At 40.5% G+C, this 13,493-nt stretch overlaps 1 protein-coding gene across 4 annotated transcripts in view; it reads left to right on the plus strand.

Moving 5' to 3' along the window:
* The window catches only part of FHIP1A (FHF complex subunit HOOK interacting protein 1A), a 354,581-nt gene that overhangs the window by 49,361 nt on the left and 291,727 nt on the right, over positions 1-13,493 (plus strand). The window contains exon 2 of one of the 4 annotated variants that reach the window (XM_073604989.1): positions 9,476-9,601. The exons of 2 other annotated variants lie outside the window; for them this stretch is intronic. The gene's annotated coding sequence lies outside the window, so the exon portion shown is untranslated. Of the gene's footprint in view, positions 1-9,475; positions 9,602-9,678; positions 9,828-13,493 lie in introns of those variants that run through there. One more of the 4 variants, XM_073604981.1, reaches the window with a different exon arrangement.

Consider the following 13,493-nt stretch of genomic DNA (forward strand, 5'->3'; position numbering starts at 1 on the left):
TTTTTTATTTTTTATTTGTTTTTCATTTTTTATTCTTTATTTGTTAACTAATAATAATAAATATTAAATAGTGTCAGAAGACACCAACCAATAATTATAATTCTAAAAGAAAAAAATGAATAAATCATTAATAAATCAATATCTAAAATGTATACATTCACTCATTTAATGAATTTATATGTTGATAATTTAATAAACTAACCAATTGATCAAATAATTAGTTCATAATTAGTGGGTTGATTAGTTGATATAGGTACCCCAAGGGAAATTAACTATTAATTAATAGTAAATAATCAATAATCAATTTAACAAATTATTATTAAATCAGGGTACCTAGTTCTAGTTCCTCATTAAGCTCCTCAGGTGTCACACTATTAAATATCCAGAAGGACTCCCGTTTACACAAAGGGCAAATCTTTCACCTTCTGGAATTGTCATAGATATAGACTCTATGTCAAAAAGTTCCAAGCCCTCTGTACTGCCCCCATGTTTATGTTTAAAATGGCGTGGAATGCTGTGTTGCTAAACTTTCTTCTCTATCAATCTACGATGCTCGCCAAAGCGCGTACGCATGGCTCATACCTGTCCTACCTACATTGAGAAAACCACAAGGGCACCTCAACCTGTATATGAGGAATTGGGTGCTACACCAAATAAACTGTTTGATATGGAAAATACGTCCATCTCTAAGTTCATTTTCAATGGCCAAAAATCCTTTAGTAGTAGAGATGGACGTATTTTCAATATCAAACAGTTCATTTGCTGTAGTACCAAATTCGTCACATACGGGTTGAGGTGCCCTTGTGGGTTTCTATATGTAAGTAGGACAGTACGAGCAAGGTGGATGCAGGAATCCTCCCTGCTGTGTTATTGTATTGTGACAGCAGGACTCCTCTGCTGGCAGCAGTTAATGTCAAAATTCTCAGCAGTAGTGGGTTCTGCAACAACAACCAGCTAGAGACTGGAGGCATCACAGGTCAATGTACAATGTACATCAGGGCTGCAAGCTGCTGATCAAAGGAGGTTTTCCAACAGGACCGATCAACAGAAATCGGTCCAACGATTGGCTTCTGTTAAACAGGGCTACACACAAATTGGATTTCAGCCGGTCCGTGCTGAACCAGTGGATTTTTAATTGAAGATGGTAGGTGGTAGTAAAAAGTCATTCAAATATGAAACAATAAACATGCACTGTGTGAAAGCTAACAAAAAAACACTTTCAGGTAAGCAATACAATAACTCTAATGTGTACCCAGTGATACAATACTACAATATGGTTTGCCTTTAACAGTGTGCATTACAAAATAATTTCCCATGTGCGTATGCTAAACACATTTATTGTGGATATAGCAAAGAGGAAAAACAGAAATGCAAGATGAATTTGGTTTGATATGTGTCATTTTTCTTGTCTGTTGCAACCCTGAGCTTTGCTTGCAGTGTAATAATTTGAATGCATTATTTATATTATTTATAATAAATAATTCAGGACATACAAGCACTCATCTACTAGATCTCCACTGGCAAGTGTCATAAATGATAAATTGCTACCCCAATGCAGAACTTTCAGTGTGTTAACCTGTTATTTATGGTATCTTAGTTAAGGAGTTCAGATTCAGCATAGTAGTATGAAGTATTTACTTGCACTCAGAGAGCATGCAAAGTCACCCGAAGCCATCAGTGATATTTGAACTCTGCAGATGTATGTGTTCTAAAGAGCAGTTATTTAGGGGCCCCAAGTGTTATGTAAAATCATATTCAACCCTGGCTCTGCATTTCGCTCACTGCTGTGAAAAACACCGAACTGAACCAAAGTTCATCTAAAGCTCAAACTTTTTCATTTTGTTTTGGATAGGGTAGCCCTTTCTCAATCTTTTTACCCTGGAAGAACCCTTCAACAAAAATGTTAGATCCCAAGAAACCCCTGAATTAAGCTATACAGGGCAGCAATAAGAGTCCCTTCACACCAGTGGGTACTTGTGCTCTGTATATCATTAAACGCTCTGCCATGCATCTGTATAATGTGCACACTGGTGTACACTGTGCAATGTGTGTTGATAGAAGGCATCACCCTGTATACCTTTTTTTCCATTTTTAACTGTACTGAAATGTAACAAAATGACATTTCATTCACCTGTATGCACTGCTGCATTTTGTAGAGTGTTGCAACGCTGCGCTGTGTAAAAACTAAGCATGGTGTGAACTGAAACAATAGGACATAAGCACATTGTCTATATCTTGGGACTAGGTTGGGCAAGGTTGCCCACCACAGCCCAATGCATATGGTGTAAAATGGACCTTAGTATTATTGCACTGTGGTTCTAGGCTGCTTATGTGCACAAAAAAGAATGTTTGCATGTAGAGTTTTTCAGCCTGTCAAACACAGACAAGCTGAAAGTGGCAGAAAAACAGACACACAAAAATGCAGCATATACTGTACATTTAAATAACCTTTGTGATAGTGTGAAAGGTCCACATTATGTGCGTTGGTACATGAAAACCTAACCTGAGAAGTCACTTGTACAGGAGCCTCTGCGTTAGGTGTAACCTGGCCTATAGATTGGGGGTTAGCCAAAGGGCTGCATAAAAATCAATGAGCAGCAAGACATTTTGTTATTAGCAGGGCATTTTTTCAGGGGGAACTTGGTGGAACTCAGTTCCACCACCTCTGGCTCAGACCCTGGGGGGGGGGGGCCTGCTCACCACAATCACTTGTAAACACAGAAGTCCGATTTCTGTGTTTACAAGTGACAGCTCTGCATTCTGTGTGTAACCCCCCCTGAACTCTGCACTCTGTTATTAATGCAATCTTGGTATTTAATGCCCCTTTAGAACCCCCCTACTGTTCATGAAATTTGACTGAACACACCCACTATTTGATGTGATTTGGAGGGTGTGTGTGGGGGGAGGAGTTTTGGGGGGTCGTGGTTGAGTTTCAGCACCTATTGTTTGAGAAAAAAAGCCCTGGTTATTAGTGACGGGGCAACTGTTTCTCATGCGACTTGACCCACAGCAGCTCATTTACAGAGATTGCTCCTTCCCATTTCTTAATAAAGACTAGGTAGGCAATATAGAGATTTCCCATGGAGTAATTACCTGAAAACATCAGCAGTTCTTCCTTCCCACACAGCTGGCACTGTGTAAAATTCTCCTCTCATTCTTCACCTGTATGATGACGTCAGCAGCTGGAACTTAAAGGGGTTGTAAAGGTAAAAATTTTTTCACCTTAATGCATTCTATGCATTAAGGTGAAAAAACTTTTGACAGTACCGCCGCCCCCAGCCCCCCCGTTTTACTTACCTGACGCCTCGAATCTTCGCTCCTCGTCCTCGTCAGCTTCATTGCAGCTCAGCCTGGTCGCTGATTGGCTGCAGTGGATGGATTGAAAGCAGCGCAGCCATTGGCTCGCGCTGCTGTCAATCACATCCGATGACGCGGCGCGCCGGGGGGCGGGGCCGAGTGATACAGCGAGCGGCTATAGCCGCCGGCTGTATCACGGGAGCGCGCCCGCAAGCACTCACCACCGTGCGAGGGAGCTCGCATGAAGGTGGTAAATGCTTGCGGGGAGGAGCTGAAACAGCCGCCGAGGGACCCCAGAAGACCAGGTTCGGGGCCACTCTGTGCAGAACGAGCTGCACAGTGAAGGTAAGTATAACATGTTTGTTATTTTAAAAAAAAAAAAAAACATCTTTACAACCCCTTTAAACAATATGCTGGGCGGATATCAATCTGCCCGGTGATACTATGCAAAAAGTCAAGTCAGGCACTGAAGCCACCAATGAGTTCCAGGAACTCTTGCAGACACAACGAGAAGTGAAAGGAAATCTCCCCAGACAATATTTTTTTTTTAACCTGAGCTTCCTAGTTTGGAGATACCTTCACCCACTCAGAATACATACAACAATTTCTAAAGATATAACAAAACAGACGCAGAATCAGGATAAATCCAGTTAATTATGTAACATTTTTTATTTTAGTCACCAGAAAGTGAAGGCTCCATGCACACTGGCTTAAAAAACGTTGCCTCTACAAGAGTTTTGTATTCTGCCTGTAGAAGCAACTCAATGTTATCCTATGTGTCCATGCACATTACGAAGTTTACAGGCATATTTTCAGCTCAACTTTTAGAGGGAGGAAAAAAACTCCTTCTGATTTCTGATTGGAGCTCACTGGTAGAAAAAAACCTAAAACTCTCCTAAACTTGTCCAGACTTTGTACAAAAAAATGCTCTATATGAGCGTTTTTTTACTCCCAAGAGAAAAGATGGTTTTTTAAGCCCAGTGTGCATGGAGCCTAATAAGGAGCAGTTGTTTACAGTCTTTAGAAATCTAAGCTCTTGGAAAGTCCACTAGGTCAAAAAATGCCCATTCAGTTGTTAAAGTTACAGTGCCTTGAAAAAGTATTCACACCCCTTTGAAATTTTCGACATTTTGTCATGTTACAACCAAAATTGTAAATGTATTTTATTGGGATTTTATGTGATAGACCAACACAAAGTGGCACATAATTGTGAAGTGGAAGGAAAATGATAAATGGTTTTCAATTTTTTTTACAAATAAATATGTGAAAAGTGTGGTGTGCATTTGTATTCAGCCCCCTTTACTCTGATACCCCTAACTAAAATCTAGTGGAACCAATTGCCTTCAGAAGTCACCTAATTAGTAAATAGAGTCCACCTGTGTGTATTTAATCTCAGTATAAATACAGCTGTTCTGTGAAGCCCTCAGAGGTTTGTTAGAGAACCTTAGTGAACAAACAGCACCGTGAAGGCCAAGGAACACACCAGACAGGTCAGAAAAAAAGTTGTGGAGAACTTTAAAGCAGGATTAGATTATAAAAAAATATCCCAAGCTTTGTTAAATAATCCATCATGCGAAAATGGAAAGAGTATGTAACAACTGCAAACCTACCAAGACATGGCCATCCACCCAAACTGACAGGCCGGGCAAGGAAAGTATTAATCAGAGAAGCAGCCAAGATGGTAACTATCGCCCATGGTAATTCTAGAGGAGCTGCAAAGATCCACAGCTCAGGTGGGAACATCTGTCCACAGGACAACTATTAGTTGTGCACTCCACAAATCTAGCCTTTATGTAAGATTGGCAAGAAGAAAGCCATTTTTGAAAGAAAGCCATAAGAAGTCCCGTTTGCAGTTTGCGAGAAGCGTGAGTGAGGGACACAGAAAACTTGTGGAAGAAGGTGCTCTGGTCAGACGAGACCAAAATTTAACTTTTTAGCCTAAAAGCAAAATGCTATGTGTGGCGGAAAACTAACACTGCACATCGCACTGAACACACCATCCCCACCATGAAACATAGTGGTGGCAACATCATGTTGTGGGGATGCTTTTCTTTAGCAGGGACAGGGTAGCTGGTTAGAGTTGATGGGAAGATGGATGAAGCCAAATACAGGGCAATTTAGAATAAAACCTGTTAGAGTCTGCAAAATACTTGAAACTGGGCAGTAGGCTTACCTTCCAGTAGGACAACAACCCTAAACTTACAGCCAGAGTTACAATGAAATAGTTTAGATCAAAGCATATTCATGTGTTGGAATGGCCCAGTCGAAGTCCAGACCCCAATCCAATTGAGAATCTGTGACTTGAAAATTGCTGTTCACTGACACTCTCCATCCAATCTGACAGAGCTTGAGCTATTTTGCAAAGAATGGGCAAAAATGTCACTCTCTAATGATGTGCAAAGCTGGTAGAGACATCCCCAAAAAGACTTGCAGCTGTAATTGCAGCAAAAGGTGGTTCTACAAGGTATTGACCCAAGGGGGCTGAATACAAATGTATGCCACACTTTTCAGATATTTAATCATTTATCATTTTCCTTCCACTTCACAATTATGTGCCACTTTGTGTTGGTCTATCACATAAAACCCCAATAAAATACATTTACGTTTTTGGTTGTAACACGACAAAATGTGGAGAATTTCAAGGGGTGTGAATACTTTTTCAAGGCACTGTAAATGGTTTATTTAGGTGCAAGGTAGCATACATAGCTCATTATTCAAATGTTTAGATCCGTGCCTTTTTAATCCCCTTTATCACAGTGCTGATAATGTTCAATGCAGACACTGTGAAGATTGTGCACCCCTGTTCCTAACCCAAGACAAGGTGAGTATGCCTCAGATGAGTTTAGTTAAGGGAAAACATTAGATTACTGGTTTAGGTCAAAGGTTGGATCATGGTTGGTTTAGAGTCAGAAAATAGCTGAGGAAGTAGATAAAGTTCATGTTAGGGTCAGGAGCTAGTGGGTTTGGTTTAAAGGGTCAGTCAGTTCAAAACTGATATTTCAGATTTTGGTAGATTCAGGAGAGTTAAAACACCTGACAGTGTTGTACCTCGCACAGACATTTCGGGTGCATTTTCTGTGTTTCAGTTTCTGAGTCTGCACACCTTCTGCAGCCATTATGAGGGGTTCATATGTTACATTGTAATTTATTTTATATTATGAGGAATGTAACAAGATATGCTTGAAGATAAAACATCAAAAAAGTTGAGAATTATGGCAGGGCTATCCAAGACAAATAGGTAAAAGAGCCCATTAGCCTTAACTGATAGCAAAAATAATATTCTTGTTGGGGTAGACAGGCCCTTTAGCTACACTGCATCTGAGCACAACAAACCAAAAACGTTATTTCATTTATTTTTAATATTTAAAGCAAACTCACCCATCCATCCATGTCTCCATGTTTTATTTTGCTGAGAAATCACTTAAAAAAACACCCCCTAACATTTCTAGCAGTGGCCATCTTGAGTCAGGGCAGATGATTTATGTGGCATTTACTTCCTGAAATCCATCTGCCCTTAGCTCAGGCATGAAGGCAGAAGGGTGTTCTTAGCTGAGAAAACCCCTCCTCCCCCTCCTGAAGACTCCTGGGATTTATGACAAAATGTGTCTAGGTTTGGAAACCAGAAAGTAAATGAAGAAATGTGAAAAAAGTTTAAGGCTCGGTTCACACCTATGCAGTTTTTGGTGCTTTTTGCAGTAACGCACTACAGTCCATGGTTTCCTATGGCACACGTTCACATCTATGCTTTTTTCAGTTGCTACGTTTTTGGAAAGAGTCAGAGAATTTTATAAACACAAAACAGTGCTTTTTTTTGTTTTTTTGGTTCCATAGACTTCAATGGAGAAGCTGCAGAAAAGCATGTAGTGCGTTTGTTTTCTGCCGCAATTTTGCCGTGATTTGCTTTTTTAATCTGCCCAACAACAAATTGGCCAAAAAAAAGCATAAAAAATGCAAATTGCTGCAAAATCATGTGTGCAAAAACACACAGCAAAATGCACTGCAGAACGCACCAATCGCAAACTGCATAGATGTGAATCGTGCTTAAAACAAGTAAATACAATATACTTTTCTATCTATTTACTAATACTACCAGCATAAGGATTAAAAATAGTCAATGTTAATTGAGAGCGTGAGGTTCTACTTTAAGTTTTGGGGACTTATTGTTTTGGAGTATAAGTAATTGTTAAGGATTCTGGCAGTGAAAAGTAGAGTAATAGGACCCATACTAAAAGGGATTTTTTTTAGTTTGTTAAGGGGAATCTTGTGGTTTGCACTTGTTTTTTGGGATCTAAAACCCTTCAGCAAGTGCAGAAAATGTCTGGCCTCCAACACCGAAATACAAGAATACAGGCCAATTGGAAACACATATTTTTTCTTTCTCATATTTTTATTCTTCTCCATTCCTTTTTTTCTTGGCTTGTAGTTTGTGTTCAATCTTCTCTTACCCCCCCCCCCCTCCCCATTTTACTTTTAATTCACCTGTTCTTTCCCTGCTTATTGTTCTTTTCTGTCTCACTGCTTTGACCCCACATCATTATCTTGTGTAATCTTTTTGTATTAGAAGAGAATCAACATTGTAAACGACAGTCTCCATGCATGCTATTTAGCATTTAGCAAACCTTTAATCAATGTCTTCACTGACACTAGAGGCCAAACAGCACAGATGAGACTGAACTAGCAAAATATGTCAATTTTATGAAAAGCATATGTCAATAAAACCAAAGCTGACAGTTGAGTAAGGCTAGAGCAATCACATCAAGAACTGATGCATGGGAGATCACTGCTATGTGGAAGATCCATCACAAGACTTTTTATTTACCTTGCCTCTACTAATCATACAAGCTCCTTGCTCTTTTTTAGTGAAATAAATATGTGCAATAGAATTGGTAATGGTCAAAATTTGCTGAGGGCTCAGAGTGCCCTCAAGAGTTGACTGCTAACTCCAACTCTATAAAGGCTAAACATACCTTCAGCTTGAGGTGAAAACCTCAGTTGCAAAGCTTTTCCCCAACCTCAGGTCCATATGAAGGTACCTGGCCGGCCAGCCTGCCAGCCATACTAATAAAAAAAATAAAGCAGGAAGATGCACCCCATGAATCAGGTAAGGATATAGACTGGCATGGGTTTTTTGGGGCTGTTGGTTTTGACCATTTTTACACCGTAAATATGGTATAAGCATGGTATAAACATGGACTTAAAGTTTAATCTCAACCTAATCCATAATACTAACCCTAAATAGGGTCCAAAAAAGGCAGAAGGCAAACACTATTTACCTGTATTGTCTGTGGTCCCCCTGCAGCTGACCTTTCTCCTATTACTGACCTACCATGCCTTGTTCTGTTTTGTGTCTCTGTGTGGAGGTGGCCATCTTGGTAGAGGCAGGGCTTTGCTTCCTCAAGTCAGAGTTTACAGCAAGAAGACAAGTGACATATTATCAAATATCCCTTAAAACCCCCTGAGACTAGCAGTCAGAGGCAACAGCGTCTTAGATTTCACACTGCAGATATACATCTATGAGGCTGTAGACACAGGAGTGCCTAGGCACACTCACATTCCAGGAAGCGCAATGCTATTTTCCATCAGGCATTCCAACCACAAAGTAGATTTTTCAGGGTACTGCTTAGGCACAATGAATATTTCTAAATGTGCACTATATTGTAGCAAATCATCATTTTAATTTAGGTCTGATTTAAGGTGGAACTAAAGGGAGGAATACTCACCTTTCCTTTAATGGTCCCTGTTGCGCTTCACGCATGTGCAGAAAAGAACCAGCTGTGAAGCTGCAAGGCTTCACTGCCGGTTTCCCTGACAAGGAATGGCGGTGGCAGCACCTGAGAGCCGATTGGAAAATCTGCTGGAGTGCCGACATCGTGGGATCCCTAAGCAGGTAAGTGTAAGTGTCCTATTATTAAAAGTCAGCAGCTACAGTATTTGAGCTGCTGACATTTATTTTTTTGTTGGGGGGGCTGGAGCTCTGCTTTAAGCTTCATAGGAAATGTATAATTTTTATTATTTACACAAGCACATGAAAATGAATCCAACTAAAGATTTAGCACTTTTTATCAGTATATAAAAAGAACGGTGCTAAATGTACAACAAACAGTATGCCAAAATAGACAGCACAGAGTTTCAGACTTGCTTCTTAGTGGCCACTTTTTGTCCTATTATTTTCTTTCAGCTTTCCAAACCTTTAAAACGAAAGCATCACTTGTTACAGCAAAGCTTACCATAATGTTCTATATTTAACTGCTGAGTAGTTCAGAAGAAATGTTCTTGCAACACAGGAAGAACCACTGCAGATCTGGTAATTTTCTTCCCTTATTTTCTTGCTTTATGTATGACTACCACCTAATCCATCCGTGAAAACCATATTTAATATTAGCTTCCTTTCAATATTTTTAAATGGGCTGCCTCTTGGATCTTGCTTTCTGTGGCACTTTCACATACTTAGATGCTTCATGAGGAGGTCAGCTCTGTGCTCTAGCCATGAGAAGAGAAACATTGTGTTTTAGATGATGTTTGAAGATATGGTGAGTGTCTGCTTATTTTTTTTGGTAGTATTTGCAATGACTCTTTAGCCATAGCAGTGCGCTTCCTGACATCTGACTGTACCTAGTCACTTCTGTTCTCTGTCCTCATAGCTGAATATCTCCTGTGTGCGATCAACTGTGGCACTGATGCCTCTGATTGCTAGTCTCATGAGATTTGGTGATGTTACTACTGTGATGCTCACTGTTCTCCTTGCTGAATAGGAAGTTGTGCCTGAGGGCCTGCAGTGCAAGAAACTAGTTGTTATTGCTTATTTCCTTCTGTGAATTAGTGCTTCCTCTACCTCTCTTGTTGCTTTTTCATCATTACCCACTAGTCATCAGATGGGCACCTCTAAAATAAGGGTTGAATGTCCTGTTCCTCTTCCATGACAGCTGCCTCTACACAGGGACATTGTGTGGAACAAGATATGGCAAGTCAGTAATAGGCAAAAATCAGTTGCAGGGGGATGACATATAATATTGGTGGCCACCGGTCCTTTGCTCTCTGCTTGTCTTTTAATATGCACAGGTTCCACAGTTCAATTTTTTAAAATCCTTTCCACAGTTCAATTTTTTAAAAACCTTTTATAAAACTATGGTTTTACGGATAATGATACTAGTAATGCAAAACTTTTTTCAGCTGCCCTGTCTATATTATCTAAAGCATGAGCTGGACAGTACCATATCCATACTAAATCAAATTCTATCAGATATAGGAAGCAATTGGCCATCTATCTAGCTTTAATTAATATCAAATTAATAATGCATTGTATTATAATGACACTGATCTACTAAAACTAGAGAGTGCAGCTGTGCATGCTGTCCAATCAGCTTCTAACTTTAGCTTGTCAATTGACAATAAAACCTGGAAGCTGATTGGTTTCTATGCAGAGCTGCACCAGATTTTGCACTCTCCAGTTTTAGTAAATAAATCCTGATATGTCCAATTGTACCCAAGTTCTGTACCATTTCATTGCCCTGCGGTCATGGCAAATTAAGTTATTACCTACAGTATTTTTCTGGTGTTTTAAAGTGATTGCAAAGTCTCCTTTTTTTCTATATAAATAACAAACATGTTATACTTACCTGCTCTGTGAAGTGGTTTTGCACGGGGCAGCCTGGATCCTCCTCTTCTCGGGTCCCCCGGCAACGCTCCTGGCTCCTCCCTCCTGTTGAGTGCCCTCAGAGCAAGCAGCGTGTTTCCATTCAGACACGGAGCCGTGGTTCGGCCCCACCCCCTCTCTCTCCTCATTGGCTAACTGACTTTGATTGACAACAGCGGGAGCCAATGGCACCGCTGCTGTGTCTCAGCCAATCAGGAGGGAGAGTTCCAAATCTCTTGTGCAACATCGCTGGATCAAGAGGGGGCTCAGGTAAATATTAGGGGGGCTGCTGCATACAGAAGGCTTTTTATTTTAATGCATAGAATGCATTAAAGCGCATGTTAACCCCCCCAAAAAAAGAAAAGTGGATCCTGCTCCTTTAACCTTCTTAGCGGTATTCCCGAGTGTAACTCAGGGTGAATTGTCCATACCAAGAGCGGTAACCCCAAGCCATACTCTGGGCTGCATCTCAGTATCAAGGGAAAGTTACTTACCTTGTCCCCAGGATCCTGCGATGTCTCCCCGCTGTGTGCAGCGGCTGTGTCTTCTGCCCGATGCTCTATATGCTGGGCTCTGTTCCTTGCGAGCAGCCCGACGCACGGGGACGGAGCCCGGTGGGAAATTCAAAAAGTGCAAAAAACAGAATACATGCAGTACACTGTAGTCATACAGATTACATTACTGTATCTAATAATTTCATCTTCCTTTTCTTTTGTCTCTAGTGCTTTCTCCAATGCCCTGCATGCAGTTTTATGTTATATATATACTGTTCTTTCTGCCTGTAAACTTGAGAATGTCCATAGCAACCAAAAGGTGTCCCTTTACGTCAAAATCGGTTTTAGACCAGCTATAAAACAGCTATAATAAATTAGAACACTTGCAGAATTGAGCGGTAGTGATTAGTGGGGAAATTCCTCTTCAGACAATGAAAGTGATGACAGCGACAATTCTGCAACTGAGCACATTTCAGTGTTTTTGAGTTGATTACATTATTGAATACATTTTATTATTATTATATTATTATTTTTGATAATTATTTATAGTTATTTATTATATAATAATTTATGTTTATAATTTATGATTATAATTATAATTTATGATTTTGTGTTTCAAACTTTATCATGCCCGGGATGTCTACTATACTCTTGTTTGGACAGATTTAAGTGAGTTATTCCTAAGAATTACAGGCCTACAATATAAAACGCCAAATTTCCATGCGATTTCAGCATCAAAAATCAGACATAATCATACCGCCAGGGAGGTTAAAGCATGTTATATGACTTGGTGCTTGTGCTGTGTCATTTGGACCCCCGTAACACCTAAAAAACCTGGCTGATTCTGCCAGTTTCTCCCCTCCCCTCTGTAAACCAAGGGCTCAGCTGCTGAGCCCTGACACTGTGGTCAGTTTATGTGCCTCCGTCATCCGCAGCCCTGCTGTCTCTCCTCTCTGCTCCTGTGTCCTCCTCCCCCCTCCCTCTCTGCCTGTCGGCTCCTGTGTCAGGGCTCGCCCTGCCCCCCCGTCCTGCTGCTGCTATAATATGTCTTACTTTATATAATCTGCTCTTTCTTCTAAGGATATGTCCCCCTGTGTGTGTATTGTATTAAAAAAAAGCCGTATATACATTATTCGTGAGTGCTGATCAGCGGTCACATGACACGCCGGCTCTCTCCGACTCTTACCTTCGCTCCTCCTTCCCTCCTCCTCCCCTCCAGACTGATGTCAGCTAGGGAATCTCGGCCCCTCCCACTGCATCTGTCAGACGGGGGGAGGAGAGATGCAGAGCGTCACGTGACTGCTGACCAGCGCTCACAAATAAGGTATATACAGCTTTTTTTTTATACAACACACACACAGGGGGACATATCCTTAGGCGACCGAGCAGATTATATAAAGTAAGACATGTGGGTTAACAAACCCTTTAAGATAAAAAAAAAAACCTTCTGCCTTTACAACTACATTAAGTCTAACCACACCAGGGCTCTGTCTCTGCTCAAACATTACCCTACTGCTTTAACCACTTCAGCCCCGGAAGGATTTACCCCCTTCCTGACCAGAGCACTTTTTCCAATTTGGCACTGCGTCGCTTTAACTGCTAATTGCGCAGTCATGCAATGCTGTACCCAAACGAAATTTGCGTCCTTTTCTTCCCACAAATAGAGCTTTCTTTTGATGGTATTTGATCACCTCTGCCGTTTTTATTTTTTGCGCTATACACGGAAAAAGACCGAAAATTTTGAAAAAAAATGATATTTTCTACTTTTTGTTCTAAAAAAAATCCAATAAACTCAATTTTAGTCATACATTTAGGCCAAAATGTATTTGGCCACATGTCTTTGGTAAAAAAAATGTCAATAAGTGTATATTTATTGGTTTGCGCAAAAGGTATAGCGCCTACAAACTAGGGTACATTTTCTGGAATTTACACAGCCTTTAATTTATGACTGCCTATGTCGTTTCTTGAGGTGCTAAAATGGCAGGGCAGTACAAAACCCCCACAAATGACCCCATTTTGGAAAGTAGACACCCCAAGAAAATTGCTGAGAGGCATGTTGAGCCCATTGA

The sequence above is a fragment of the Aquarana catesbeiana genome, linkage group LG01, assembly GCF_042186555.1.
Source record: "Aquarana catesbeiana isolate 2022-GZ linkage group LG01, ASM4218655v1, whole genome shotgun sequence".
NCBI lineage: Eukaryota > Metazoa > Chordata > Amphibia > Anura > Ranidae > Aquarana > Aquarana catesbeiana.